This window comes from Anomaloglossus baeobatrachus, chromosome 7, assembly GCF_048569485.1.
Source record: "Anomaloglossus baeobatrachus isolate aAnoBae1 chromosome 7, aAnoBae1.hap1, whole genome shotgun sequence".
NCBI lineage: Eukaryota > Metazoa > Chordata > Amphibia > Anura > Aromobatidae > Anomaloglossus > Anomaloglossus baeobatrachus.
Genome location: NC_134359.1, coordinates 54,854,809 through 54,869,967, shown reverse-complemented (window position 1 = coordinate 54,869,967; position 15,159 = coordinate 54,854,809).

The window sequence follows — 15,159 nt, the reverse complement described above, 5'->3', positions numbered from 1 at the left end:
GGACCACCCCTTAGGTGAATATAATAAAGGTGGTTTTTTATGTTCTACACAGCGGCCTGGGCTCTTAGGCCTCCAACACACATCTGTGAAACACGTGCGTGTTTGTTCCGTTTCCGTATATACCGGAGACATGGACAAACGTGCACCAATGTTAATCTATGTTTGAGGTCACACGTTCGTTATTCCATAATGTCCGTGATCCGTATGTGTTTCCATTTTGCACGGAAGTGTAACGCCCCTGTAAACGGGTCGTTACAGGGTATTAAATGTTACCCCATTTTTCCCGGGCAGGAGGAAGAAGGGTCCCCACAACACACACTAACATCACACTGGCAGGAAGGAGTTAACAGCATTTGCAGCATGAAGTTTGTTCTGAGTCCATGACTCATCCTGTCTCCTTAATGAGCAGGTGGCTGGACATAGGCAGGTCCCCATGACAACCAAGGGGAGGGGAGCCTGAAGGAGTGAGTATAGTGCAGAGCACACAGAAGTTTAGGGAGAACGTCAGAGGCTGCAAGGGAGTGCAGACGTCCAGAGAACAGCTCCTGCTGAGGAGATGCCACGAGACCAGGGCTGATAACACCTAGAAGAGGGGAATGGAGCTGAGGACTGGGGTTCCCTGGAGAAAGTTGAACCCGGTGGCGGTTGTGTTAGGTCCACTACCGGGGATGAGAGAGACTGAGAGGCGGCGAGTTCCCAAGATGCTCTATGCCACGGGGACGGCACTAACGCACCGAAAGGGAGAGACCCCCAGAACACCTCACCGGACACCCCTTCTTCCTACCTGCCCGGGACCAACCAAAGGCTACAGGCGGCGAGGACCAGCACCCGGGTGCGATGTGAAACGGACTTTAAGTAAAGAACAACTGGAACCGCACACCGTGACTGCTGTGAGTAATGCCGCCGCCCTGTGCCCCCGGTGTCCCTGAGGACTGTCGCCCTGGGTCTCATTAACCTCCCGGGGCTCCCCCGCTCCACCCGTGGGGAGCGATTCCATCCGGCTGCCCGTAACACCTGCCCCGGAGAGAGACCGCGCAGCGGCGGCTTAACACCTGGCCGCAAACCACGGGTGGCGCTGCAAGCACTTCCCGTCCCCGTCCCGTACCATTTCCTGGGGGAGAGCGATGGCAAGCCCCCCCCCCAGGGACCCCGTTACCCTCCTTCCGTCCCCCTTGTAATACCGGACTGACGGTCGGACTTTCCTTTTATTGAAACCCGCCGGGGGTCACGGAAGCCGGGTCGGGCCACTCACAGCCTGACCCCGAATACCACCGGCCCGGTGACCGTGCGAGCCCTGCAAGCCCCGGCGTGGGCGTTTCAGAAGCATGTCCGTTTTATGCACAGAACACGCACACACGGACCCAATGAAATTCTATGGGTATTTGCGCACACGTTAGTAAACACGTATGTATCTCCGTATGGTCCGTGTCCGTTTGGTGCTTTTTTCTAGCAATGTCGGTCATTCTTTCTTTTTCTGTGTATGTCGGTCAATCTCCCTCAGTCCGTCGGTCGGTCTCTCTCTGTCTGTCTGTCTGTCTCTCTCTGTCTTGTCTGTCCTTCTCTAAGTCTGTCGGTCAATCTCCCCCCTCTCTTATACTTACTAATCCCCGATCACCGGCGCGGCACTGCACAGCTGTTAAAAAAAACTCCGGCGGCTTTTACTATTTTGAAAAAGCCAGCCGCTCATTAATCAATCTCGTATTCCCTGCTTTCCCCGCCCACCGGCGCCTATGATTGGTTGCAGTGAGACACGCCCCCACGCTGAGTGACGGCAGTCTCACTGCAACCAATCACAGCCGCTGGTGGGCGTGTCAATATCGAGCAGTAAAATAAATAAATTAATTTAAAAAAAACGACGTGCGGTTCCCCTCATTTTGATACCAGCCAGGGTAAAGTCAAACGGCTGAAGGCTGGTATTCTCAGGATGGGGAGCCCCACATTATGGGGAGCCCCCCAGCCTAACAATATCAGCCAGTAGCCGCCCAGAATAGCCTCATCCATTAGATGCGACAGTTCTGGGACTCTACCCGGCTCTTCCCGATTTACCCTGGTGCGTTGGCAATTGGGGGTAATAAGGAGTTAATGGCAGCAGCCCATAGCTGCCACTAAGTCCAAGATTAATCATGCCAGGCGTCTCCCCGAGATACCTTCCATTATTAATCTGTAAGTTACAATAAATAAACACACCCAAAGAAATCCTTTATTTGGAATAATAAACACTAACAAATACCCTCGTTCACCACTTTATTAAGCCCGAAAAAGCCATCCATGTCCAGCGTAATCCACGGAGGTCCCGCATCGCTTCCAGCTCTGCTACATGAAGGTGACAAAAGCTGCAGAAGAACACCGCCGCTCCTGTCAGCTCCACACAGCAACTGAGGTGAGCCACGCGATCAGCTGTGCCGTCACTCAGGTTACTCGCGGCCACCGCTGGATCCTCCAACTGTGACAGCAAGTCGCCCGAGTGACAGCGATGAAGTCACAGTTGAGTTGCGGTGACGGGTGGAGGATCCAGCTAGCCGCGGGTAACCTGAGTGACAGCAGCGCTAATCGTGCTGCTCACTTCAGTGACTCAGGGGATTAGCGGTCACCGGTGAGTCCTGCACGGGTGACCGCTAATCAGTACGCGACACAGACAGAGCCGTGGTATGACAATGAAGTCGGGTGAAGTTCACCCGAGTTCATTCTCATAGCGCGTCGCTGTCTGCTGTCAGCCGACATGTATGAATGACATTGTGCATCACACACGGAACATTTCACACGGACAACACACGGACATGTCACTTACGTATCTCACACACACACGGACATTCAACACGCACACACGGCTAGCATACGCAATTCACACGGATGCCAAACGTACCTTAAAAACGGACTTAAAAATGGAAAATGGACCTGAAAAACGGACTGTATGACACGTGCGTGCTTTTCACGGATGTGTGTTGGAGGCCTTATATACAGCATTCTATGCTGTATATAAGAGCTCAGTGGTGATGGCCGCAGCTTATAGTGCCAAATCTGGTGACAGGTCCTCTTTAATTGAGACAAACAGATGAGAATCTAGTCTGTACTAGATCCCACAATATTGATCTTCCTACAGATTGTTCATCCATCAAGTCACTATGGTTCGAGACCAAGCCAAAGACCATTAAAGAAAACAAGACTCCACCTATTCAAATACATGCATTGGTCACACGACTGCCCACCCACACTGGGCATGCAGGGAAATCGTGACAGTGAGCCCATCGCACATGGTGATGATTCAGCAGTCTGCAGTCACATACATACTACATACATACTACAGACTTTTAATTTTAGCATGAACAACTGTGTCGCCCGGGGACCAGGGGGTACTCAGATCCGGGCCACTTCTGTGGGTATCACGGTGGCGTGACCCGGTCTGTGATCCCAGGCTCCACAGTAAAAAGGGGTTAGGTAAGGGAGATTGTCCGTGACGCCACCCACGGTTGTGGTGAGGTTGTGACACCACCGCTGCTCTGGACGGGGATCCCGGGAGCGATGGTATGGAGCAGCTAGGATGTTGTTTCCCCTCCGTGGTTAGGGGGTTGGTGGTCCCGGGGCCCGGTGATGGGGTGGGGATGGATGGCAGGCAGGTTACGGGGCCTAGTGAGGTGCAGGGTCGCAGGGGCAGCGCTGTGCCGCACGGCACGGTGGTACTCACTCAGCCCAATGATGCACACAGAGTCTCTGCTGAAACAAACGGCTGGATGGACGGGTCCCACAGGCGGCTGCGGTGTTTTTCCCCTGACCCCAGGTTGGTAATGTAAGTCCTTTCCTGCACCTTCCGTACGCTCCTCCTGCGCTCCGGTTTCCAGCTGGCTCCCCGATTCAGTACCGGTGGGCCACCGCCCAGCCCCGGCTACCTACGGTTCCACCAACTGTCTGCCCGACTCCCTGCAGACGGCCACTTAGTGATGGGTAGTTCGTGAGTGAGTAGTTCAAAATGAACTAATCTTCAGAGCGAACTAGTTCATCTAGTTCACCATCCTGACAGAGATTAGTTCATTATGAACTAGAGTGGGAGGAGACAGACAGTGATCCTCATACAGCTCCAGGAGGCTCCTGCTCTCACACTTGAAGGTAGTAAAACACTAGCACACATCAAATACAAATATAATAGTAATAATAATATTAATAAAAACTGAAATTGCACAGTAGACAGACACAGCTCATATGTGTGTATGAGAGAGTTTTTCTGTGTGTGGTTTATGCCCCTCACCTGTCTGTATGATAGGATCAGCCTCCTGTAGAGGATCAGCCTCCTGTAGAGGATCAGCCTCCTGTAGTCTAGAAGATCAGTCTTGCTAAAAACGTTACCACTGTCTCCTGTTCTGTTCTCAAAATGGTGAATGCTGAACTGCTCCTCAGCTCCCTCATCCACATTCATTATGGGTCAGTACTCTACACTACCACATGGGGCGCTGCTGGGCTCAGTGAGATGCATCAGATTGAACTAGACTGTCCTGAGTCATTCTCAGTAGAACATTTAGTTCAGCAGCTCATCTAGTTCATCTAGTTCACAGGTCACATGATGCATTTCCTGTCAGCTCATAGGACAGGGTGGAGAGAAATACTGAACTAAACAGCAGTGTGAGGAGACAGAGAGTGATTCCTCTACAGCTCCAGGAGGCTCCTGCCCTCACACTGGCTCTTTATAGCTCCTGATGCTGGAAAAGAAGGGAGTAACACTATACCACACATCAAATATAAATATAATAGTAATAATAATATTAATAAATACTGAAATTGCACAGTAGACAGACACAGCTCATATGTGTGTATGAGAGAGAGTTTTTCTGTGTGTGGTTCATGCCCCTCACCTGTCTGTGTGATAGGATCAGCCTCCTGTAGAGGATCACCCTCCTGTAGCCTAGATCAGTCTTGCTAAAATCTTTACCATTGGCTCCTGTTCTGTTCTCAAAATGGTGGCTGCTGAACTGCTTCTCAGCTCCCTCATACACATTCATTATGGGTCAGTACTCTACACTCTACACAGGGGGCGCTGCTGGGCTGAGTGAGATGCATCAGACTGAACTAGACTGTCCTGATTCATTCTCAGTAGAACATTCAGTTCAGCAGCTCATATAGTTCATTTAGTTCACAGGTCACATGATGCATTTCCTATCAGCTCCTCAGGATAGAGTGGAGAGAAATACTGAACTAGATGAACTAAATGAGCTAATCTTTTGAACTAATCTTTTCAGTGAACTAGTTCATGGTGAACTAATCACCAAAATGAACTAGATTTCCCATCACTACGGCCACTACCGTCTGCCTCACTCTGCACGAGGGCCCTAGGCTCCAACCTAGGCCCCAGTCTGCGTCTGCCTCTCTGCAGACCTCCTCTCTCTTCCTCTCCTAGGACTTGACTGGGCTTGTTTCCTGCCTCAGGCCAGCTAAACTCCTGGGTGGGCGTCTCCATCTCCTGACTCCGCCCACCTGGTGTGTCAGTCTGAGCCCGAAGAAAGGAATCAAGTTTCACTGGGCATGTCTGCTGTGAAACTGCTGGGGGTGGGGGTGTGTTGTTACCTGTGGCCCCTGGCTTGTCCAGGGCACCACACAACCCCTTTAAGGGCTCATACGCACGTAACTGCTGAATATTCTGCAACACTTTGACAGCACATGTGCTCGTCAAATCGCTGCAGAAACACTGCATAATGGATGCAGTTTTTTTGTAGAAAAAAAGTCGTTTTCATGCGCTATGGCTGCTGCCCCCCACCATAGACAGAGTGGGAGCTGCATCCATAGCACACGGAATACTTGACATGCTCATTTTATGAACGCACGGATTTGGGTCAAAATTTTAGCACCCAAATCGCTGCGTTCATAAAAGCAACGTGCACATGTGTCATGCACAATCTTCTTAGATTGTGCAGGGGACGCAGGAGACATGCATTTACATTGCAGTGCAATACAAAGTGTAAATGCATGCAATTATGCAATGTGCGCATGAGCCCTAATTGTAGTATGAGTCTCCTAGTAAGTGTATGTAGGACTTTCTATATTTTTTCCAATCTTGTTCTTTTTTTTATAACACTTTCTTTTGTAGCTGATGTAGGATCGGTGTAGAATGACATGATCAATCATATTTTGTTTTAAACCAACCCAACTGGGATTCTTATTCATGAAGACTCAGTTGACTTTGTCATTTGCCAAGTGAAAAGAGCATGAGAGGCTGCGTATAATGAAATGTGACAGTCTTTATAGCTAATTGTCATATCGTAGGATGGGTCTGATGAGGTTTTGTTTTCTAGAAGACTGGCAAGGATTTGTTGAATCCTCAAAGCTCAACTGTGTTCCCAAAATTCGTATCCGTAAAGCAATGGATCCCTGACGATATCACCAAGCGTATTCATGGATCCTAATTAACAAGTCAGATAGAGGCTGTAAATTGCACAATATGTAAAAAAAAACACAATACAACCACAGACAATTTTATTAATTTATCATTTTAATGGACTTTAAAGGGTGGCACAAAACAAAAACAACATTTCTACGCTATAAAAAAAATAGTCTTGATATGTACAGATATTAAAAGGTTACATTCATGTGTGCAGCAGTGTGGATGTCTGTGGGACAGTCCTATGTGATATGAACTGGGCTCAGTTTTACACAAGCGTAATTACTAGGGATTCTGCTTCGCGAATATTTGCCGAATTGGTCGCCGCTATTCGACTATTCGCGAATATTTGATGCGCTATGTAAGTCTATGGGAAACCCGAATAACAACTATTCGGAACTATTTGGGCTTCCCATGACTTACATTGCGCATCGAATATTCACATAGCGGCGGCCTATTCATCAGATATTCGCGAAGCCGAATATTTGAGGTATTCGATCATCCCTAGTAATTACGTAAATTAAAGGGAACCTGTCAAAACACTATTAACCTGCAGATGTGGGGTTAATCTGCAGGTTAACAGCATTTGAAGCCTGATCGACACCTGCACCTAGAACCTCATTACCGGGAGGAAAGAAATCTTAATCCTCCCAGCAACAGTCCCGTTTCAGTCACGGGGGCAGTGCTGGCGTCTTCAGTCACTGCTCTGTGTATAGTGAGTGGTAGATGTAATCGTGCCCCCTGCACTGACTGACAGCCGTTCAGTATTAGAACAGGCTGTCGGCCAATGTGTGGGCTGCGGTTACAGCTGCCACTCTCTATACACAGAGCAGTGACTGAACCCGCGCCACTGCCGACCCCATGACTGAAACTAGAACGCTGCCAGAAGGATGAAAGTTTATTTCCTCCCGGCAACAGGGTTCAATGTGCAGGCGCCAGTCATGTTTCAAACACTATTAACTTGCAGATTAATCCTGTATTTGCAGGTTTATAGTGAGTGTTTTTTCACTTGACATGTTCCCTTTATTAAAGGTAATCTGTCACCAGGTTTTTGCGCCCCCATCTGAGAGCAGCATAATGTAGAGATAGAGACCCTGATTCCAGTGATGTTTCACTTACTGAGCTGTTTGCTGTCATTTTGATAAAATCAATGTTTTCTCTGTTGCACATCTAGCAGTTAGGCCCCGGTACGTATGACGTCCTTTTTCATACGTACCAGAGACACAGACATACATAGACCCATTAAAATCAATGGGTCTGCGTACACATCAGTGTTTTCACAAGGACCATGTGTCCGTATGGCGCACACGCATGTCTGTGTTCCGCACGGAAGCAAGTCTGTTTTTCTCTGGCAGCACTGATGTCACATGGATTATGAGGTAACGTGATCCATGTGACATCAGTCTGACACGTACCAGAGAAAACCCGTGTCTTTGAAATAAAGTGATTTTCTATTCTCACCTGTATCCAGCCCTGCTGTCTTTGGCACTGCTGTCACTTGATTCTGGGTCCCGTTCATTATGCTCAGTGCATATTCATTGCACCGCGGACCCGGAAGCAGTAGCAGCGCCGAAGACAGCAGCACCATGGCCAGGTAAGTATAGAGGTTCATGCTGTCCGTGTGCTATCTGGATGTCACACGGATAGCACAGCGACAGCACACATGTGCCAAAAAAAACGGCACATGGATGGACCATATGCACCTTCAACACTGCTGTGCAAAACATGGACGTTTTAAGGGGCCCTTATACAGAGCTCATGAATATGTTGGACTACCTGCAGCATGCCAAGTAGTCCTGTAATGATAATTTACTGCTGATTAAACAGTGATTTTATCAAAACTAAACTAAGCAGCCCAGTAAGTGACACAACACTGGAATCAGGATCTCTGCCCCTATATTATGTTGCTCTCAGATTAGGTGGCAAAAACCTGGTGACAGATTCCCTTTTTAAGTTCCCCTCTTAGCAACGGTTCTAATGACTCCAACTGACAGCATCAAATAAATCTATGATGCTGTCATTGGAGCCATGGTTCACCTGGACTTGCAACCATAATATGGTCTTTTTTTTTTGCACAAGTGTGAAACTGACCTAAGAGACAATAAAAATAACTTATGTTTGATAATTAGAAGTATAAAACACATTCAGTGCATCTGTAACAGCCTAGGAAAACTACTATGTATGACTACATTGTGTTGCTACAGTAATAGTGTACAGCTCATTGGAAGAATAATATACATAAGATATTCAGCACCAAAAAAACATAAATTCACAAGACGTCATTAAAGGGAATCTGTCACGTTGTACATCTGTGGACAGCATCGTATAAAGAAGGTGAAGCTGAGCAGAATGATATATTAGCTTGTTGGAAAAGATTCAGTAGAACTTGTATCTTAAGCCTGCTTTACACGCTGCAATGTATCTTACGATGTGTTGGCGGGGTCACGTCGTAAGTGACGCACATCCGGCATCGTAAGGTACATTGCAGTGTGTGACAGCTACGTGCAATTGCGAATGAACGGTAAAACGTTCATCGCACGCACGTCGTACATTCCTCATAAATTTAACGTCAGATTGTTCATCGTACCCGGGGTAGCACACATCGCAGTGTATGACACCCCGGGAACGATGAACAGATCTTACCTGCGTCCTGCGGCTCCCGCCCAGCAATGCGGAAGTAAGGAGGTGGGCGGGATGTTTACGTCCCGCTCAGTTCCGCCCCTCCGCTTCTATTGGCCGGCTGCCGCGTGACGTCGCTGTGACGCCGAACGTCCCTCCCACTCCAGGAAGTGGATGTTCGCCGCCCACATCGAGGTCGTATGGAAGGTAAGTACGTGTGACGGGGGTTAATCGTTTGTGTGACACATTCAACAAAATTGAACGTGCCGCACATACGATGGGGGCGATTACGGTCGCATACGATATCGGATGCGAAATCGTGACATGTAAAGCAGGCTTTATTCATTGAGATCCTTGTTGTTTATATGCATATGAGTCCAGTGGGCGGCCCTACTTGTGATTGACAGCTATCTCTGCATGCACAATCATACAGGGAAGACTGTCAATCACTGAATAGGACCACCCACTGGACTCCTATGCATATCAGGGATTTCAATGAATAAAATGCAAGTTTTACAGATGCTTTTCCTACTAAACTGTATATCGATCTGATCAGCTCCTCCTGCTCTATAACATTCTGCCTGCATGACAAGATGTGTCTCCATATCTTTAGTACACATGGAAAAGGAACCTTGGCACTGAGGTAGGAATGCCCACATGACAAGCTACATGTGTTCTGAAATCTCATGAATTATTGCTGAATAAGGGAGCTCACTAATTTTTGGAACTCCCATAAAAAATGAATGGAGAGAGCCATACACGCTTGTCCACCTCTTCTCGGCAGAGAAGCAACAGAGTAAATAGATTTAAAGAAGACCCTTTACTGGGTTCTTGAAATCTAAACTGATTATCTCATCCAATTGGCACCGCTCCACTGGTTCTGGAACAGTTTTTCTTTTTATTCTGTGCCCATCCGTTCCGAAGTTATGTCCCATGGTAATAATGGTGCAAATTTTGCTTTCACCCAACTGGGCGTTTACCAAAGATCTACTCAGTGGGTATGGCCTTGTTTTGAGTGGCCGGCATTAGAGGAGAGAATGCAAACGCCTGCAAAGAAGTTTTACGGTATACACCCACTTGATTGTTGGGAATATGTGCACCTTTACCACTGGGGGGCACCAATTGGAACAGAGGGGCACAGAATCAGTGGAGAAGAGGCAACTGGAAGAGTTTCATGCTTGAGCATGGCATGTGCGTTCAGACCTATGGGCATCCGACGCACAACAAAAACACAACAAACAAAGGGGACACAGGGGACACGATAACAGTGGAGGTCCCTAGAGCTAGTGAGAGGTGTAGATGGGATTTCTCCTATCCTCACCTGCAGCTGTCTCTTACTCTACTCGCCAGTCCCTATACAGTCTCCACAACTGTCGCCGAGCAGGAACCTGAGACCCTGAGAAGCTCTATACAGTGCTGGCCAAAAGTATTGGCACCCCTGAAATTCTGTCAGAGAATACTCAGTTTCTTCTTGAAAATGATTGCAATCACAAATTCTTTGGTGTTATCATCTTCATTTATTTTGCTTGCAATGAAAAAACACAAAAGAGAATGAAACAAAAATCAAACCATTGATCATTTCACACAAAACTCCAAAAATGGGCCAGACAAAAGTATTGGCACCCTTAGCCTAATACTTGGTTGCACAACCGTTAGCCAAAATAACTGCAAACAACCGCTTCCGGTAACCATCAATGAGTTTCTTACAATGCTCTGCTGGAATTTTAGACCATTCTTCTTTGGCATTTCTGCTCCAGGTCCCTGAGATTTGAAGGTGCCTTCTCCAAACTGTCATTTTGAGATCTCTCCACAGGTGTTCTATGGGATTCAGGTCTGGACTCATTGCTGGCCACTTTAGTAGTCTCCAGTGCTTTCTATCAAACCATTTTCTAGTGCTTTTTGAAGTGAGTTTTGGGTCATTGTCCTGCTGGAAGACCCATAACCTCTGAGAGAGACCCAGCTTTCTCACACTGGGCCCTACATTATGCTGCAAACTTTGTTGGTAGTCGTCAGAGTTCATAATCCCATGCACACGGTCAAGCAGTCCAGTGCCAGAGGCAGAAAATGAACCCCAAAACATCAGGGAACCTCGGCCATGTTTGATTGTAGGGACCGTGTTCTTTTCTTTGAATGCCTCTTTTTTTTTTCCTGTAAACTCTATGTTGATGGCTTTTACCAAAAAGCTCTACTTTTGTCTCATCTGACCAGAGAACATTCTTCCAAAACGTTTTAGGCTTTCTCAGGTAAGTTTTGGCAAACTCCAGCCTGGCTTTTTTATTTCTCGGGGTAAGAAGTGGGGTCTTCCTGGGTATCCTACCATACAGTCCCTTTTCATTCAGACATCGACGGATAGTACGGGTTGACACTGTTGTACCCTCGGACTGCAGGGCAGCTTAAACTTGTTTGTATGTTAGACTAGGTTCTTTATCCACCATCCGCACAATCTTGCGTTGAAATCTCTCGTCAATTTTTCTTTTCTTTCCACATCTAGGGAGGTTACCCACAGTGCCATGGGCTTTAAACTTCTTGAGGACACTGCACACCGTAGACACAGGAACTTTCAGGTCTTTGGAGATGGACTTATAGCCTTGAGATTGCTCATGCTTCCTCACAATTTGGATTCTCAAGTCCTCAGACAGTTCTTTGGTCTTCTTTCTTTTCTCCATGCTCAATGTGGTACACACAAGGACAGAGGACAGAGGTTGAGTCAACTTTAATCCATGTCAACTGGCTGCAAGTGTGATTTATTATTGCCAACACCTGTTAGGTGCCACAGGTAAGTTACAGGTGCTGTTAATTACACAAATTAGAGAAGCATCACATGATTTTTCAAACAGTGCCAATACTTTTGTCCACCCCCTTTTATATGTTTGGTGTGGAATTATATCCAATTTGGCTTTATGACAATTTTTTTTTTTTTTCATTGAAGACAAATTAAATGAAGATAATAATACCAAAGAATTCGTGATTGCAATCATTTTCAGGAAGAAACTGAGTATTATCTGACAGAATTGCAGGGATGCCAATACTTTTGGCCAGCACTGTAGATGCCCTGGCTAGCGAGAGGTAGGTAAAGTTCACTAGACCCATCACTGCACTAATAATACACAAGGGAAGGAAAGACAAAACAGGGAAACAGCAACAAAAAATGATAAAGCCCGAGTTCAGGACAACTCATCAGCAGGATCTGAATAATGAGTTTGTGTCTTCAGCAAGGATTGCAGAAAACACCAACTACTTAATCCTGAAGGGGCGTGGCTGCAAAGCAGCTGCAGATGAAACATTCAGCTAGGAACTGCTGGACAACAAAACTGACATTAACTCATAAGGCACTGAAAGAAATGAAACCACATTTAAATGTAGAGTCCCAGATGGAAATGAGGGATTCGAACCCTGAATCCGTCACTGGTCTCCACAAATAGAGAGACGACTGTGACATTTTTATTTAGGTGCTCAACCTAAATAAAAAAAAAAATATTAAGTGAAAATCTCTTTTTAAGTCCTAGTGGCAGGGCCCGCATCTTTCCAACATTTATGGTTTATCCTTTTGATATGCCATGAATGTAAAAGATGGGAATATGAAAAAAAAATCTATTCTGTGATTTCAGTTGAAGGGAGTAAAATATTTCATAGTGCTGGCCATACACCTTAGATATCTTTCAGCCAACTATTCCTGATGACCCACCATCTTCATGGCTTATCTTTCGGGAGAAAAAAAGGATGGGGCATGTTGACACTCAACATGCCCAATACTTTTTTCCTATGACATTTGCTGTCTTAATATGTCCAGACCAGAGTGTACGTCCAAAATTAGTCAACATTCATCTACTATGTGTGGCCATGTTAAGATCCTGACCCTGAGACATGGAAGTCAACCTAATATTGAGATGAAGGTACAAGTAAAAATAAAAAATTCTTGACATCATAAACAGCACTGATGGTGAATTGGCACATTTGTGGAAATGTTTAATTGAATCCTTCAGTTGCAAGAGTTGCATCATTCACTTTATTCCACGTTATTTTTCTGTGAAAGAAAAAGAAAACGCATCATAACATGAATGAACATAATACTATTCACTTTCTAACATTACTATACAGTTTCTAAATAGATAGCATATACAAGTGCATCTCAATAAATAAGAATATCATCAAAACGTTAATTAATTCAATACAAAAAGGGAAATTAATATATTATATAGAGTCATTACACACAGAGGGATCTATTCCTATATATTATATAGAGTCATTACACACAGAGGGATCTATTCCTATATATTATATAGAGTCATTACACACAGAGGGATCTATTCCTATATATTATATAGTCATTACACACAGAGGGATCTATTCCTATATATTATATAGTCATTACACACAGAGGGATCTATTTCAACTGTTTATTTCTGTTAATGTTGATGATTATGTCTTACAGCCAATGAAAACCCAAAATTCATTATCTCAGAAAATTAGAATAATTACCACAAAACATCTGCAAAGGCTTCCTAAGCGTTTAAAATGGTCCCTTAGTCTGGTTCAGTAGGCTACACAATCATGAGGAAGAATGTTAACTTGACAGATGTCCAGAAGGCAGTCATTGACACACTCCACAAGGAGAATAAGCCACAAAAGTTCATTGCTAAAGAAGCTGGCTGTTCAGAGAGGGCTGTATCCAAGCATAAATAATGGAAAGTTGAGTGGAAGGAAAAAGTGTGGTAGAAAAAGGTGCACAAGCAACCGGGATAACCGCAGCTTTGATAGGATTGTTAAGAAAAGGCCATTCAAAAATTTGGGAGAGATTCACAAGGAGTGGACTGCAGCTGGAGTCAGTGCTTCAAGAGCCACCACACACAGACGTATCCAGGACATGGGCTACAAGTGTCACATTCCTTGTGTCAAACCACTCATGACCAATAGACAACGCCAGAAGCGTCATACCCATATCCTGGATACGGCTGTGTGTAATGGCTCTTGAAGCACTGACTCCAGCAGCAGTGTCCACTCCTTGTGAATTTCCCCCAAATTTTTGAATGGCCTTTTCTTAACAATCCTATCAAGGCTGCGATTATCCTGGTTGCTTGTGCACCTTTTTCTACCTCACTTTTTCCTGGGCCAAGGAGAAAAAGAACTGGACTGTTCTCAGTGGTCAAAGGTGTTGTTTTCAGATGAAAGTAACTTTTGCATTTCATTTGGAAATCGCGATCCCAGAGTCTGAAGGAAGAGTGGAGAGGCCACATTCCAAGCTGCTTGAGGTCTAGTGTGAAGTCTCCACAATCAGTGATGGTTTGGGCAGCCATGTCATCTGCTGGTGTAGCTCCACTGTGTTTTATCAAGACCAAAGTCAGCGCAGCTGTCTACCAGGAAATTTTACAGCACTTCATGCTTCCCTCTGCTGACAAGCTTTTTAGAGATGGAAATGTCATTTTCCAGCAGGACTTGGCACCTGTCCACACTGCCAAAAGTACCAATACCTGGTTTACTAACCACAGTACCACTGGGCTTGATTGGCCGGCAAACTCGCCTGACCTAAACCCCATAGAGAATCTATGGGATATTGTCAAGAGGAAGATGAGACACCAGACCCAACAATGCAGACGAGCTGAAGGCTTCTATCAAAGCAACCTGGGCTTCCATAACACCTCAGCAGTGCCACAGGCTGATCGCCTCCATGCCACACCGCATTGATGCAGTAATTCATGCAAAAGGAGCTGCAACCAAGTATTGAGGGCATTTACTGTGCAGACTTTTCAGTAGGCACCAACATTTCTGAGTGTAAAATCATTTTTTCAGTTGGTCTTATATATTATTCTAATTTTCTGAGATAAGGACTTTTGGGTTTTCATTAGCTGTAAGCCATAATCATCAACATTAACAAATAGATCACTAATGACTCTATATAATATATGTGTTTTCATTTTTGTATTGAATTACTGAAGTAAACATTTTGATGATATTTTAATTTATTGAGATTCACTTGCATATAAAGTTGAGTAATTTTGCATATTCTTTTTTTTTCCTTCCCATTTTCCAAGAGCCATATGTGATGGTGGGATATTGTGGGTCATGTACCATTTTGTGTGGGTTCATGTTTAGGCATGGTTCACTATCCATTATTTGTACTGCTTATGTGTACATTCTATTGTCTGTAGATAATCACCCCCTACAGTGTTTCTGTCCCTAGG